At 48.0% G+C, this 15,432-nt stretch overlaps 1 protein-coding gene across 3 annotated transcripts in view; it reads left to right on the forward strand.

The window, feature by feature from the left end:
* Positions 1–260: 260 nt before the first annotated feature.
* Positions 261–15,432, forward strand: part of FAM234A (family with sequence similarity 234 member A) — a 37,512-nt gene continuing 22,340 nt past the window's right edge. The window contains exons 1-2 of one of the 3 annotated variants that reach the window (XM_075010861.1): positions 261–321; positions 7,587–7,700. The gene's annotated coding sequence lies outside the window, so the exon portion shown is untranslated. The remainder of the gene's footprint in view (positions 322–7,586; positions 7,701–15,432) is intronic. The other 2 variants (XM_075010859.1, XM_075010860.1) reach the window with 2 other exon arrangements.

The following is a 15,432-nucleotide window of genomic DNA, read 5'->3' on the forward strand; positions in this document are numbered from 1 at the left end:
CCTTTCCCATTGGACCTTCCACTTTGATCCCGCCCCCATGGAAATGACTCGAATTCGGAGTGGCCAACGCGCCGGGCAGGCGGCGCGGCTGCCAGATGCGCGTGCGCACAAGCTCGTGCGTCGGGCTCGGCCGCCGGTTCCGCGCGGGCGCAGATCACAGCGGCCCCACCTGGGGCTCACTCGCCCGCTCGGGAGACCGGAAGCGGAAATGGCGCTACGCCCTTGGCCGAGTGGGACGGTTGAGGCGCCCCACCCCTTCCGGCGGAGACCCGCCCCGGGGCGGGGCCGGGAGAGCGAAGCGAGGCTGCTGGGACGGTGAGGGTGAGTGTGTGCGCGTGCGCGGGGGATACGGGGTCGCTGCCGTCCGCCCCCGGTCCCCGGTGGGGCCGACCTGCGTGGGGGCCGGGCCAGCCCCGCCCTCCGGCCTGTGTTGGGGTCCCCGTGCGGGGCGGGGCTGCGCTGCCCCACAGCTCGTGCTGGGGGTCCTTGGGGGCGGGGCTAGCCCCATGCCCAGCAGTCCGTACGGGGGAGCTCGTGGGGGCCGGTGGGACTCCCCCCACCCCGCCTTCACTGAGGATCCCAGGTGGGAGGCAGCACCAGGCACCCCGGCCTACCCTGGTGCTTGTAGTGCTAGCCGCACCCCCCCAGCCTGTTCTGGGGAGTCCCTTTGTGCGGGGGGGGCCGGTTGGGCGAGGCCTGCCCCCCTTTGTGCGGGGGGGGGCCAATTGGGCTAGCCCCATACTCACAGCCTAAATAATGAGCAATCCCGTGGCACCTTTAAAGACTAATTGATTTATTAGGTTATAAGGGTTTGTGGATAAGGTCCCCTTCTTCAGGTGTTTAGAGTAGGGGCTTCGCATCCACGGTTTGCAGAGTAGATGGGGAGGAGGAGGGAAATAAAGTGGGGGTGACTGTCACTAGTAGAGCTTGTAGAGGGTCCTACTAGTGACAGATACACCCCATGTTTTCTACCTTCCTTTGCTGTCCTCCTCCCTGGCTATATAAACCTGGATTATAATTGTCTACTGCAGTAATCTGAAAAAGTGGGACACGTGAACACTCATGACCTAATAAATGTGTTGGTCGTTAAGATGCCACAGGACTGCATGTTGTTTATGAAGTTACAGAGTAACACGGCTACTCCTCTGAGCCCATCTTGGGCGTTCGGTGGGTGGGTGGGTGGAGGGGTAGGTCTAGACGCACGCTCAGAGCCCATAGGCAGGGCAAGCCCCACCATCACAGCCCGTACTGAGGAGGGGGTCTCACTGGCAATGGTAGAGCTAGCCCTACCCTTATAGCCTGTGGTAGGAGAGTCTCTCTGTGTGTGTGGAGCAGAGCTAACTAGCTGCACCCCAATAGTCTGTAATAGGGGATCCAGCAGTTTGCATATCACATAATGCTCAGGTTGTCTTATTTGTATCTCATGCCTGAATGGGCGTTTGCTTGCTGGGCTAAAATACGTGAATATGTATAAATTGTTCCTGTCAGTTCTGGGCACTGACGCTCGTCTTAAAAATGGATTTGCAGTTTAAATGGTGTGTAAACTGCATTGAAATAAACCTGTTTAATTTGTGATAAGAGTATCTGGTTACAGACTTCCCATGAGTAACAAAAGAGTAATTAAAAGCACTGTAGCTAATTTCATTGCCCATTTGCATATGGAGGAGCCCTGCATTTGGATTCTCACCTTTCTCAGCCATATTGCTTATCTGACTACAATTTGCAGAGCCCAGTCTGGAACAGATTATTCATGACTTGAGTTAAGGAAGGATGGTAGCTCTTCTTTCCTTGCATTCCCATTAATGGAAAAACTACGTCATTTAAAATGCTCTCGTTTATCTGAAATCACATTTTGTGACAATGAAATGTAGCAGGTTTGGTTATTTCAGTATGTGAATGTGTAGCCAACAAATGTGAGAATTTGATCACTTAACACCTCTGGTGGGAAGCTCAAGTACTGAACTTGCATTAAAGCATCACACAATACAGGTGGAACCTCTCTGGTCCAGGACTTTCTGGGAGTCTGGCAACATTCATGGTTCAAGTGCTGGTGACCGGGAGCAAAGCTGATCTGGCACAGACCTAGGGGCTGGGCGGACAGGAGTGAAGCTCTCCTTTGGCAGCCCAGGTCTAGCGAGCCCAGCTGATGGGCTGGTAGTGCAGCTGGGACAGCAGCCTGGGGCCCATGGAGCCTGGTGGTGTCCTGGGAGCAGAGCGGATCAGGGCAGAGAGTGGGACCAGTGGCCAGGAGGGGAGCTGGTAGGCTGGCACCCCCCACCCCGTAGTAGAGCCCAGAGGCCTGACCTCTCCGTCCGGCAAACTCCTTTGTTCGGGACAAGTCAGGTCCCGAGGGTGCTGGACGAAGAGGTCCAACCTGTAGTTTTCATGTGAGAAGAATACAGATACGTTTGAAACTACCCGGGCAATGCTGGAGAAACTCCGTTAACTCAATCAAGCAGGAGTTTGGCAAGGCTTGGGCAAACGCCATCACTCCCAGGAGAAGTTTTGGAAATCCTACAGAAAGATACCTCCATTGGTGGCATATTCTGTTAGCTCCTGCTGCGTAACTGCCTCAGCACCTGGAGAGAAAATAATGAATGTGTGCAGTCAGAGATTCTGTTAGCTGTAGAATTCTGCTTTGTATATAGCAAGCCTAAAGAAACAACTCAAGTTGTTTAGTTAGAGCATATCTTCCCAAATCATTCTTATGCGTCAACCTATGTTTGTTTAAAAGTAAGTGAGCAGTGCTACCTGTGGGAAATTCCTGACATGAAAGCAGTAATGTCTTGGGGCCCGATTCCCTGAAACATTCCCCTGACATCTGGGCGTGGACATAGTGAGTTTTGTAGTGAGAACAGTGGGCCCAGGTGTCTGATTTTTTTTTGTAAGTTGAGTGTAAGTGGTGGAGATCAAAAAGGCGTCCATAAGTGGACCTTAAGTGCATATTCTGATCCACAATGTCACCAAAGAGAACGTTACCTTAAGTTTTCGTAATACTTTCCTTTAATTTGATAACAGCAGTCTTGTACGCTCCATGTCAGTTCAGTTTGAGATAAAGGGCTGTGCTCACTGAGGGGTGAATATTGGTGTCTGAACATCAGGGTAGAGGTAGAAGAATCTGGAGTGACTTAGTTACTTCTCACAAGGAAAATGTGAAGGCTGCACAATTTTGCAAGTGCTCAAAAGTCAGAAAGTACCAGAGTTAAGGTTACACATGCAACTTCATCTTGGTCCCTTGTGTAGTTCGTCATACAGCTGTACTTTTTTCCTCTCTGGATCCCTGTGTCTTTCTGGGCACAGGTTGGATGCTCTTTGGCAATTGGGAGTGGGGGACTGGACAATCTCTGCGTTGTTCTGAGCCAGAATCTGTTTTCAAATACAACAGTGTAAATCTGGACTGATTCATTTCTGCTTATGTCTTAAGCTTAATACTCATGTGGCTCCCCATCACCACAGTGTGTATCATAGTATTTTAGTGTGCGTATCTGACAATGGGAGGTACTTTTTATTTATTTGCATTGCCACCACAAGTAGGAGTCTGAGTCATGACTTAGTATCAGAGAGGTCGCCGTGTTAGCCAGTAGCTTTGAGAACAACAAGAAGTCCTGTGGCAACTTATAGACTAACAGATATTTTGGAGCATATTTTGGACCAGGTCTTTGCCCACGAAAGCTTACGCTCCAAAATATCTGTTAGTCTATAAGTTGCCACAGGACTTCTTGTTGTAGTCATGAATTAGGACTCCATTGGGCTTGGTGTGGTTCTTTTCTCCGAAGGGCTTACAGTTTAAGACAAGAGACAACAGCTATAGACAGCTGGGGGAGTACGAGGAGACAGTGGTCGTGGCATACCAGCAGCCTAAGTGCTGTTCAGAGTAGTGTACGCATCATGACAAAGGAGAGCCTGGAGGAGGAATTTGAAGGTGGATATTGCAGGAGCTTGGTGATTGTTTAGAGAGGCGCCTCCCAAGTATGGACCTGAGGCGCAGAGAGGCTCAGTGACTCACCTAAGGTCATACACGCAATCTGTGACTGAGCAGAAAATTGATTTTGGGTTGCCCAAGTTTCAGGTTACATATGAGTGGCCATATTGGGTCAGAACAAATGTCTGTTTAGTCCCACATCCTGTGTTCAGACACCTGGTGAATGACAGGTGTCCCAGCGCAGTGAACAGAACAGATAATCATCAAGCGATCCCTCCCTTGTCACCTTTCCTAGTTTCTGATAACCAGAGGCATGGGACACCATTCCTACTAATCCTGGCGAATAGCCGTTGGTAGACTTATCCTCCGTGAATTTATCTAGCACTTTTTTGAACAACAGCCTCTGGTGAGGAGGTTCACAGGTTGACTGGGTGCTGTGTGGAAAAAGTACAGGTTGAACCTGACTGGTGCCAAACAAGAGAATTTGCCCAACCATGGGAGGTCAATATTGTCTATCAGCGTTACCAAAACTTCCACTGCTTCCTGGTCTCGTCGAAGACACGTAGGGGTAAATTAGAACTAAATAACAGCCCAGAACACTGAGAGCCAGGGCTGGAAATAAACTTTTGGGGTCCACGGGACTCTTGGCAGTACCCTTGGTATGTGGTTGGCTAATTAAAATCATGCCAGACCACAGATGTTGCCGGACAAGAGAGTTCCAACCTCTACTTCCTTTTGTTTGTTTTAAATCTGCCATATATTGACTTCATTTGGTGACCCCTCGTTCCTGTGTTATGGGAACCAGTAACTAACTTTTTCTTATTTACTTTCTCTGCACCAATCATGATTTTATGACCCCTCCCACCCCCCCTGCTTAGTCTCCTTTTTTCTAAGCTGAAAAGTCCCAGTCTTTTTAATCTCTCCTCGTATGGCAGCTGTTCCAAGTCCTTAATCGTATTTGTTGACCTTTAATGAACTTTTCCAGTGCCTCAGCACTGGGACCTTAATTTAGGTCAATGAGTACGTCTATATGACAGCAGAAACCCAAGCAGCGAGTCTTGGAGGCCAGGTCTGCAGGCCAGGGCTCACACTCTGGCCTCAAAAATAGCTATGTAGACCTTTGAGTGTGGGCTAGAGCTTAGACTCTGAAGTCCACCGAGAGTGGCAGGCTTCAGAGCCTGAGTCCAAGCGTCTGCATAGATAGTCTGTAGGCCTGGGCTCTGAGGATCACCGCTGTGGATTTCTGACTGCCGTGTCGAGGTACTCAGCATGACTGAGATAATTTATGTGGGCTTCGGTGCGCACGTAGGCAGGCACACAGAGAACAAGAGAATGTCCATATTGAGTCAGACCACTGGTCTGTGTAGACCAGGATCCTGTCTTCCAACCGTTGTCAATGTCCAGGGCTTCAGAGGAAACGGACAGAGGAGATAATCGTGGAGCGAAGCATCCTTGTCACCCATTCCCTACGAGCTGGGATGCCCTCGTTAAATAGGATAAGACTAGAGTCATAGAATGCTAGGACTGGAAGGGACCTCGAGAGGCCGTTGAGTCCGGCCCTCTGCCCTCATGGCAGGACCAAGTACTGTCTAGACCATCCCTGTAGACATCTATCTAACCTGTTCTTAAATATCTCCAGAGATGGAGATTCCGCAACCTCCCTTGGCAATTTTATTCCAGTGTTTGACCACCCTGACAGTTAGGAACTTTTTCCTAACGTCCAACCTAAACCTCCCTTGCTGCAGTTTAAGCCCAAAGTTTGAAATTATTTTTAAAACAAAAGTATTTAAATTCCATAGCAGAAAGTTGCTTTAGCTTTGATAAATAGGGACTGTGGTAGGCAGACACCTATTTTCACCTCAGCGTTGCAGTCTAGGCACTGCCTGATGCAGGGGGTGGATGGTATAACTGGTGTATCTTAAAATGCAGGCACAGAGGGACAGGCAACCTCCACGTTGTCACTCATTGGCTTTTGAGCACATTGTTTGCAGCTGTAACATTGAGTGTAGTGTTTTAGGATGCTGTAGAAATTAAGGACCTCTTTATTCTAAAGCTCTGCTTTTATACTGCAGTGCTGACCTGCATTGTCCCCGGCTGTTCCAGATCCCTTGCGTATTATGTCGAATTTTGCGATATTTTTATTTATTTACTCAAATGTGCATTGTTGGTTAGGATTCTCCTAGCAGTCTCTTTTCTAACATGAGTGAAAGGCTACTGCATTAATCCCCAGGACCAATGACTCCCCTTTTGGCTGATGGTGTAAATGACTGCATAGTAACAGCCAGGCCTGGGCTTTTGAGTGCTTGTGGAAAGGTGCCATTAATGCAGTGATGTGCGTTAGCAGCTTGTTTTCCCCCTCATATAAAGCAGCGATTTAGGTAATTTGTTCTTAGCTGCACCCACTGAAACCAAAGTCTGAAAGCTCCGTTTTATTGACTTTGGAGCCCAGAATAGTTTAATCGATTCCATCAAGCCAGTCTAATGCAAATTGTGGCAGCTTGTTTTTAACATTGTGCATTAAAGATCTCTGGAGTGGAAGACCAAAATGACAAGTTTTAGTTCCTGCATTTAAAAAAATTGCTGGAATGGTGAGATTGGAAAGATACATCTGAATACGAAGAAATACACTTTATAGCAACCAGGTGCCACTGCGCACGTGGGAGAGGGAATTGATCCAATCCTAGGGAAAGGGTGCATTGGTGGGGTGGAGATGCTTTACCCCAGTTGGGAGCCACGCTTGATAACCGACGAGGGAAATGAGGGCAGAGTTTAGGTGGCATGAATAAGCTTAGATACAGTTCCTTTGCCTTTATTTAAGCTGTGCCCTGACAAGGCTGTTCAGCTCAAGATAGAACTTTGCAATCCTGGGAACTTTCATTGCCAGAAGCTGAACTTCTGTCTGTGGAAGGCAAAGATTTGTCTCTTCTCCCGAATTGTCCCTCTTCCTCCGCGGTAGAGGTTCCCAAATATCTGCTTCCGTTGTGGTTTAGGACCACAACAATTCCTGCAGTCTTCTGGTTCCTGCTGCATGATGGCCTCAGCCACTGGGTATTGGCAAAGGGAGTTTAGAGTGGGCCGTGGGGAAGAATCAATACAAATCGTGGTCACACAACTAGCTCACAGTGTTAGAATTCAAGACGTTAAACATCTGCCCAGCTTGTCAGCCAGCATCTTTTAGTCAACTTATCGCATTTTTTCGTAACCTTGCGGCTCCGTAGCACTGTTCCCGCTAATTTTGTCCGTCTGTGGGCAGAATAACTTTTATGTGCCCTGAGGCATGTGCAGATGTGAACCACCCATAGCAACACGTGCTGCCAGCTGTGGGGGCTCTGCTGATCAGCTGGAGAGCACGGGCATTTCTCATGGGCAGCTGCCAAGCGCTCAGCTTCCAGGGAACACTGCCGTAAGGTGTGAGTGTTCTAATCCACTTCTCCTCCTCAGCTGGGATTCATTCTTTTTAGACTATTGTGTCAAATAGTAATGCTGAGGAGGGAATTTCCTTGTAAGCCAGCGGCTCCGGGAGCCTCCCATTGCGTGCATGTTGTTCAGTGCTCTGAGCTGGGTTTTCTGGCTAATTTGCTACATTCTCTTTGGGTGCATTGATTTATCACTAGCTGGAAAGCCTCGGTTTAAATTGTTTTAATCAACATTTCCATTTTTTCAGTGATTGCCTGGAGAGGTGCGTTCTCCTTGGTTGATATAACCATGAAAACATGTTGATTTACGGCTAAACAGAACCGTTCTGCTAGCTTCGATACATCTTTTTGCTGCTTCGGAGGTACGCTGTTTACATTGCATTGAGCAATTGTATAACTTGACATTTTCAGATTCTTCTTAATTGCACATTTTTAGACTGTAAGAAAACAATGAGTGATATATTGCTCATTTACTAGCAAATTTTTGCTTTTCGTTTGTGTCAGGCTTCATTTGGGCTGGTAACTGGAATTTAATTAAATGGACGACAACACATTTTTACTAGACAGAACAGCCTTATGTGTTTTGGATGCATAAACTTATCGGAACACATTTAACAGTTACAACTAAATGAGTTATTAAAGGTACAGGAGGATTAACTGTAGTCGGTGAAGTAAATGGATTGTTTCAGGTCAGCCTAGGAAAATTTTGTAAATATGCCTTTGTGAAAGTCACCAGAGTCAAGGCACTGGAACAGGGAGTCAGAGGACATGGTCCCATAATTTTTGCCATCCGTAAGGAAAAATGAGCGGTGGGGTGTTGGGGGAAAAAGGGGTGGTATAACTCCCCTTACGTGCACTTTTAGGGAGCTTCCGTTGCTCCTGAGTGAAGCTCAGATTCTTAAGTTGTCTAAATCCCTTGAAAATTAGAAGTCTCCTAAGTTATTGAGGCTGACCTATTGTGTCGTCTTTATGAAGCTTGACCCCAAAAGTTGGATTTTTTTCTCTGGTTCTTTATTTATATAGAAAAAGAGTTTCTAACTCAGTTCATGGTACTGCTCACGAGTTCAGCATATTTATTTTGATTTAAACATTTTAAGAGATTATAGTGGGTATAGTCGTTATTGTACATTACACTCAGATTTCATTTTAACTAGATTTATTTTTAAAAAGGAAAAAAGCTGTTTTGTTTAAACTGTAGTATCAGTTTTAAAATATATATTTTTAATTTAAAAATCATTATTAACCTACTCTGCTTCCCTTTGTCCATTTTATTCGGGGTGGGTGGGGAAGAAGCAGGGTCTCTGAGCTCCCCTTCCCTCAACTGGATAACCAAAATCTATATAATATTTGCCACTTTGCGTTTGCAGACAGGGAAGGAAAACCCTTTAATGTGTTAAGAAATAAGCAGTGTTTGCGGGGTGTGGGATCACAACTTCCTGCTAATTCTTTCTGTAAACTAAAACTGCTTTGTTTTGTTTTGTTCCTGAAAAGAACACATTACCCATCCTGCAAAAGCTGACTTCCCACAGGATGTGCAGATGTACGCTTCACAGTGAAACAGCCCGCTAATGGGGTTTGTCCGCTGTGGTTGGCTTAATGTGACCAGACAATCCAGAGCAGTAAGGGCTGTATCCTGAGGGGGGGATGGAAACTGAGCACTCAGCAGCTCATAAAATTAGGCTCCCTGGCAGCATTTTGAATGTTCTGTAAAAAATCGGAGACATCTTTTATCTGAGTCTCCAGCATAAACGTGTAGGGGGGAGAGAGACTGAAAATTTCCTTCCGGAGGAAATAGTTATTCCTTGAGGGGGGGAATGAATGCCCGTGTGGAGACAGATGTTTCTAACAACAAGAATGGGTGAAATAAATCCATTTTATTTATCCACTGACAGAAGATAGAACACTGGGCTAGGTTGGGCCTTCGGTCTGACCCGGCATGGCCATTCCTATGATGCAAACTGACCATGAGAGGCCAAAAAGGTACAACGTCTCCTCAGGCCCACCCTCCTCCTCGCTATTCTGAGCTATCGTCATTACCGCTAGGAAAACGGGTACAGTGGCTGAGCCGGTCAGGCTGCTGACACCTCAGGGATGGACTTCTGACTTGAACCGCTTGACTTCCAATACGTTTTCGAAATATTATTCAGCTGAAGCTAAATTTCAGGCTTTTGTCCAAATAGCTAATTAGAGCAAATGTTTATTAGGGCCCTAGCGTGGGATGTGTTTCAAAGTTACTTTGCTGTTTAAATACTGCGGGTCATTTTGGAGCAGAAAAACGAGTCTTGATTTTTGCAGAGTTTCTTGCGGATTTCAAATTCGCTGTGCTTAGCGCTCTCCAATCATTGACATCAGCAGGGCAGGTTTTGCGCAGATGAGTTTCTAGTTAAGTTCTGTGAAGCACCACATGGGCACACGTATAATGAATCCATTTTTGAGGAGGTTTTGGTGCAAGTGTGAAAGGAGCGTGGCTTGAGCGAATACAACCTTTTACACAGAAGTTTGGGGAAGCTGTCTATTTCTTCATCCCATCTATCACCTGCTGTAGTCGCAAACATTTTGTCAGCCTGAAGTGATATGAAAACGCTGTGTTTCATTCCTAGTCATCTGGGAACAGAGTGACCACTTGTCCCGGATTGGGCGGGACGGACCCATATTTGGGATGCCAAAAAGGCATCCCGGCTTATTTTTTAAACGGGACAAATGGTCCCAGATTGGGCCATCCCCCGCCGAGCCTCAAGGAAGCGTCAGATATAGTCGCTCAATCTGGGAAGGGCATAAATTACCTGTACTTGAGCATCAGGTCTAGAAGAAGTTCTTTGCCCTTGACGCATCGCTCAACCATGAGACAAATCTGGCCTCAAGTTGAGCGTGACTTTAGGTGCAGGCAGGATGGCTCGGTGTTTTACCTCATGGGAGGTGAGTTAATCCATCCGGACAAGTGGCACAGGAAGTTTTATGCTCAACACAGTTGCCCTACAGGTGATTGGAAAGAGGATGCTTGGAAGTTAGCACCTCTTTGTGCAGGGTGAGGCAGTCATTCTTTAAATGAAGTGGTACTCTGCTTTATTAAAGGCCAAAGGGAAGCAAATCTGGAGAGGAGTGGAGGAATGAACCAATGAGGATCAGCAGTGAGTTAATTGTAAACATGTTAGTGATTTAAATACCATGTTTCATTTCCATTTACGTCTCAGGAGTGGTAGAGTATGAATCCCACGGCCGTGGAGAGTGCGTCCTCCAGCTGTGACGCTGGTAGCCTAGCCTATTGTCTGGGAAAGCACGTGCTGTTGTGTGCTAATATATGAAGATTGGGATCCCTTAGCAAAACGCAGGGCCCTGGGAGGTTGCTTTGCAGGTTCCATTCCATGTGGGATGGAGTCCAATCACTTTGCTCCACTGAAAGCAGTTTGTTTCCTGGTGGTCAGTTTGCAATGTAGACTAAATATGTAAGTGTGTGAAACCTTCTGCTAAGGATTGCTTCCCAGCTTCGTTGTCTTGGAGGCCTCGTTAGGATGTGTGTGTCCCATTGTGCAGTTCCCATCATATCACCTTTTCTCTTTCCCCAACCCTTTGCTGTTCTTTCCTCCTTTGTTGTCCGTTATTCGGCGGTATTGTGAGTAAAATTTTAGCTCTCTTCCCCTGGTGACTGGTGGCCCTTTGCCCCTGTTCCTTTGCTCATCGGAAAGCTGCATCCTTGAGAGCAGGAAAAGAATCGTGTCTTTGGAATAGCTTCATGGAGAGGTCTCACCACCTCTCCCTGCAGAAGCATACTCGTAATGGGCGATCTGGTGACAGCAAGGTGGTGAAGCTTCCTTCTTCTGTGCCTGTGTAACCCACACGCCTGTCCCATGTGGGGAGCACCTAGACTGCTTACACAGCAAAAGGAGGAGTTTCCTCTACAGCCTTAGCTGAGAGCCAACTGGCTTAGAGCTCAAACTGTAGAGGCTCCTGCACTGAGCCCCAGAGGTCCCAGGTTCGAGCCCACCTGTGGACAGTTGCACCTGCACCACTTGGGCTGGTTTGGGGCTGCCCAGGGCTAAGAGAGTCTACTTCAGGGTATGAAGCGGCAAGAGTCGAACAGCTGTTCACACAAGCTGTTGATGCACATTACTAAGGCTGCTAGCCTGTTGCAGATGTCACTGTGCCGGGACTTCCTGGGACATACGATTTCTGCATCTGCCAGTGAGGCTGAGGTCTCCCGAGAAGCTCGTGGCGGCTGTGGCCCAACGGGTCACCCCAGAGGCTCTAAGAGCAGTGGTTCCCAGGGTCCTCAGAGCAGTGGGCATTCAGTCCCCTCCATCAGATCAGGGGCCTTTCAGAGCAGCGGTGTCGGGATCTATAAGAAGCCGTGGAGTGTTCACAGGCTGTGAATCTTTGGTTCTTGCTCATGGCCTGTCTGATTTTTACTAAAAACGCCCATGCGCGAGTCTTAGCCTTGCATATCGCTTGCTGTGGCTCCAAAACGTAACAGGGAAATGGCATCTCAGATAAGGAAGCACTTTTGAGCAGTGAGGCTGAGTCACCAGGAGTTAAGGTGCGGATTACACAGCAGTTTAATTACACCGTTGCGCCCTTAACTGTGATTGAGCACCCTTGGGTTAATTTAGCAAATGGGAGTCATTTGTGCTCTATCCTGCTGGCAAACAAAACATCAGCTCTTAAAGGAGAGAAAACATCTGGGTTGTTTCAGTTGTTTTCTGTTTGTCTCCAATTAATTTAATAACCAGATTTCTTTGTGGCCCCAAGAACAGCTTGGGGTAGGGTTGGGCTCTTCTTCGCTATGTTCAGCTGAGTTTTCTAGCTGCATTTGAATCACCTGCAGGGTGGATTTCCCAGTGGGCTCACCAACGCGCCCTTTACTCGCTAGCTGTGTGCGGTCAGGTCTGCCCTACAGACCTATGTTGGTATCGCAACTTTATTCGCTCCCCTGGGTGCTGTATAAGCCCCCTTGCGGACAATGCTGGGTCAGTGAGGGTACAGCTATGCTACAGCGAAGACGCAGCTACCGCCTCTCAGGGAGGTGGTTTAACTACGCCAATGGGAGAAGCTCTCCCGTCTGTACAGGAGTATCCTCACGAAAGCACGACAGTGGTGCAGCTGAGCGGTTGTCCCACTGCTTGTGTGAAGATGAACCCATAGCCCTGGTCTGCACGACACAATTGCTTTGGTATAACCACGTCGCTCGTGGATGTTGCTCAGCGTGGGAAGTAGTCGTGGTGGTTACAACGATGCAGCTGTGCAGGGTAGACCAAGCCTCACCGCTAGGTGCCCACATGTACAGTGCTATGTCAGCGGCAGAGCTGTCTCTCGTGGGCTGAGAGCGTCTTCACCAGAAGCACTACAGCAGCGTGGCCAATTTATCATGGAGACCTGCCCTGGGAGAGTACTGCTCAAATAGGGGAAGCAAATGCCAGGGCCGTGGGTCGTATTTCTGACTTGCTTCAGATAAAGGGAAAGTTGCTGAGACTGTCAGCGTAATTACACCTGAATGTATTGCCCTTGTCCACCCTAAAGTGACTTGGAAGTGATTTGTATCACGTCATAAAAAGAACTTCTCGTGGAAAGGTTTGAGGTGCTGTCATCGTGGAGCTACGTGCCTGGACAATCTGCTTTCCTGCCGTTGTGGGTCAGGAGGAACCTTTCGTTGTTTTTGTCGTGGGTGGCGGGTGCAGCCTGTCACATCAGAAGCTGGTCTGGTTGTATGCATGGAGCATGAATGCTCTGCTCCTCGTGCACAGATGTTGATCTGAGCTACCCGTGACCTTCTTGTGTAGCATTGAGCGGCAGTGTCGCTATGGAAGAGTCCACCTGCCATTGGAGACATTAGAGTATGTGGTGAGTCACACAAATCAACACCCCACCTGGAACTTAGCTCACCCACGGACTCAGCTCCTGGGATCAGACCCGGTTGTGTTGCTCCTAGCTAACCAGATGTCCCCTCACGTTTCTTCATTACCGTGAGGGTCTTTGCCGGTGAGCTTCTGGATACTCACCTTGGGGCTGGGGGATCCTCCTAAGAACCTGTCCTGGTGTTTGGGGCTCCCCTTCGTGGTGCTTACTGGTGCCACGTTACCTGTATTCCCATGATCACCTGCCCAAGAACTAAGCATCCCTGGTTCACTTTCTCAGACAGATGAGCAAGGAGGAAAAATCGGCAAACTAAGTGAAACAGGCAAATCTGTGTGGGAAAACCGTGTGCCAGACCGTTCCCGCCTGCGTTCCACTCCCACATGGAATGCATCCTAGCGTTAACCCTGTCCATGCCATGGTTCTGGCCAGCAGAGCTGGTGCATGTGCAACACCCAATGTCATAAGCCACCCAGTTTCCTCTGGGGCAGGTTGATTTGCTAAATGTGGGTGGGCTGGTGGAGTGGTGGTCTCTAGAAGTGATTGCTGACTTTGGTTGGTGGTATTGTAGAGGCAGGTACATCTGCCGGAGCTCTCGTCTCGTACCAAACCATGTTCTGATTAAAAACTTGCCTTGGACATGGGCTGCTTAAACCACATTTGTATAAAGCCAAAGCGATGTGGTGGGTGACTCCCTTTTATGAGTCACCTACCAGCTGTCCCTGTGTGCTCCTGCCCCGCCTCTGCTCTGGCAGCTCCATGGTTTTCTGAGTCTTCTCATTCTTGTGTTTCAAGGTCCTTTGTTTTCAGTCACCACTTCGCAGTCCCCACGCTCCCCTGTGGCTCTCGCTGGGGGTGGAAATGGAGAGCCAAGCTCTCCCCCGCAGACAGAGATGTATGCTGACATTGTTGTGGCTGACTTAGAGCAGTTTCCTCAGCTCCCGGCCGCTTTTAGCCCTCCTTTTCTTACGCTACGTCGATGATCTCTTCATCATTTGGACCCATGTAAAGAGACTCTTGAAGAATTCCACAGGGATTTCAGCAACCTTCACTCCCCCATCAGTCTCAGCCTTGAGCATTCCACACGAGAGATCCGTTTCCTGGACGCCACAGTACAGATCGCCGACGGTCAAATCAATACCACTCCATACCAGAAACCCACTGACTCCTACTCTTGCCTACATGCCCCCAGCTCCCATCCAGGACACATCACACGCATCTACTCCAATTCTACTGACAGAGACCAAAACCACCAAGAGCTCTACCAGGCATTCGTAAAACTTAATTATCCACTGGGAGAAGTAAAGAAAAGAAGAAGACTGACAGGATTAGACGAATACCCAGAAACCAGCTACTTCTAGATGGGCCCAAGGAGGTTAGTAACAGAACACCACTTGTCATCACCTGTAGCCCCCAACTCCAACCCCTCCAGCGCATAATCGACAATCTGCAACCTGTACTGGAACATGACGCTGTGAGCTCATGGGTTACAGACCTGTACCTTCCTACAGACAACCACCTAACCTCAGGCAACTTCTCACCAGCAACCGCAGCCACACCACAGAAGTACTAATCCTGAAACTTTTCCTTGCACCAAACCCCCTCACCAACTGTGTCCACATATTTACACTGAGACACCATCACTGAACCTAACCACATCAATTTCATGATCGGGGCTCATACACCTGCACCATGTGGTAAAGGCCATTATGTGCCAGCAGCACCCCTCTGCGTACATTGGACAAACTGGACAATCACTTCACCAAAGAATGAATGGACACAGAGCAGACATTAGGAGTCTGAATACACATGAACCTCTCAGTGAACATTTCAGTCTAGCAGGTCATAGCATTCAAAATTTAAGAGTGCATTCTAAAACAAAGTGCCTTTAACTCCAGATGACAAAGGCAGACATCTGAGCTGGCATTCATTCTCAAGTTTGATACTTTTCATCTCCGGCCGAACAAAGATCTCAATTACTTTACGCATTACAAGGGCGGTTTCCTCACCTTTGATATTTGCAGTGATCCCAGGAAACCCACTTACATTACTTACAGTGACTATTTTTCTCCCCCATTTCAGCCTGCACCCTGTCCTATCTAGCTGATTTGTCTGTTTTTATTTTCTTTGTTTTTCTAACTTTCTGTTAAATTTTCTTCATCTCAGTTATCATTTATCAGGAGTTTCCAGATCTGAAGGAGTGGGTCTGTGCCACCTGGTAAATTACATGGAAAGTCTTTAAAGTGCTAC

Source organism: Carettochelys insculpta, chromosome 16, assembly GCF_033958435.1.
Source record: "Carettochelys insculpta isolate YL-2023 chromosome 16, ASM3395843v1, whole genome shotgun sequence".
NCBI classification, from domain to species: Eukaryota; Metazoa; Chordata; order Testudines; family Carettochelyidae; genus Carettochelys; species Carettochelys insculpta.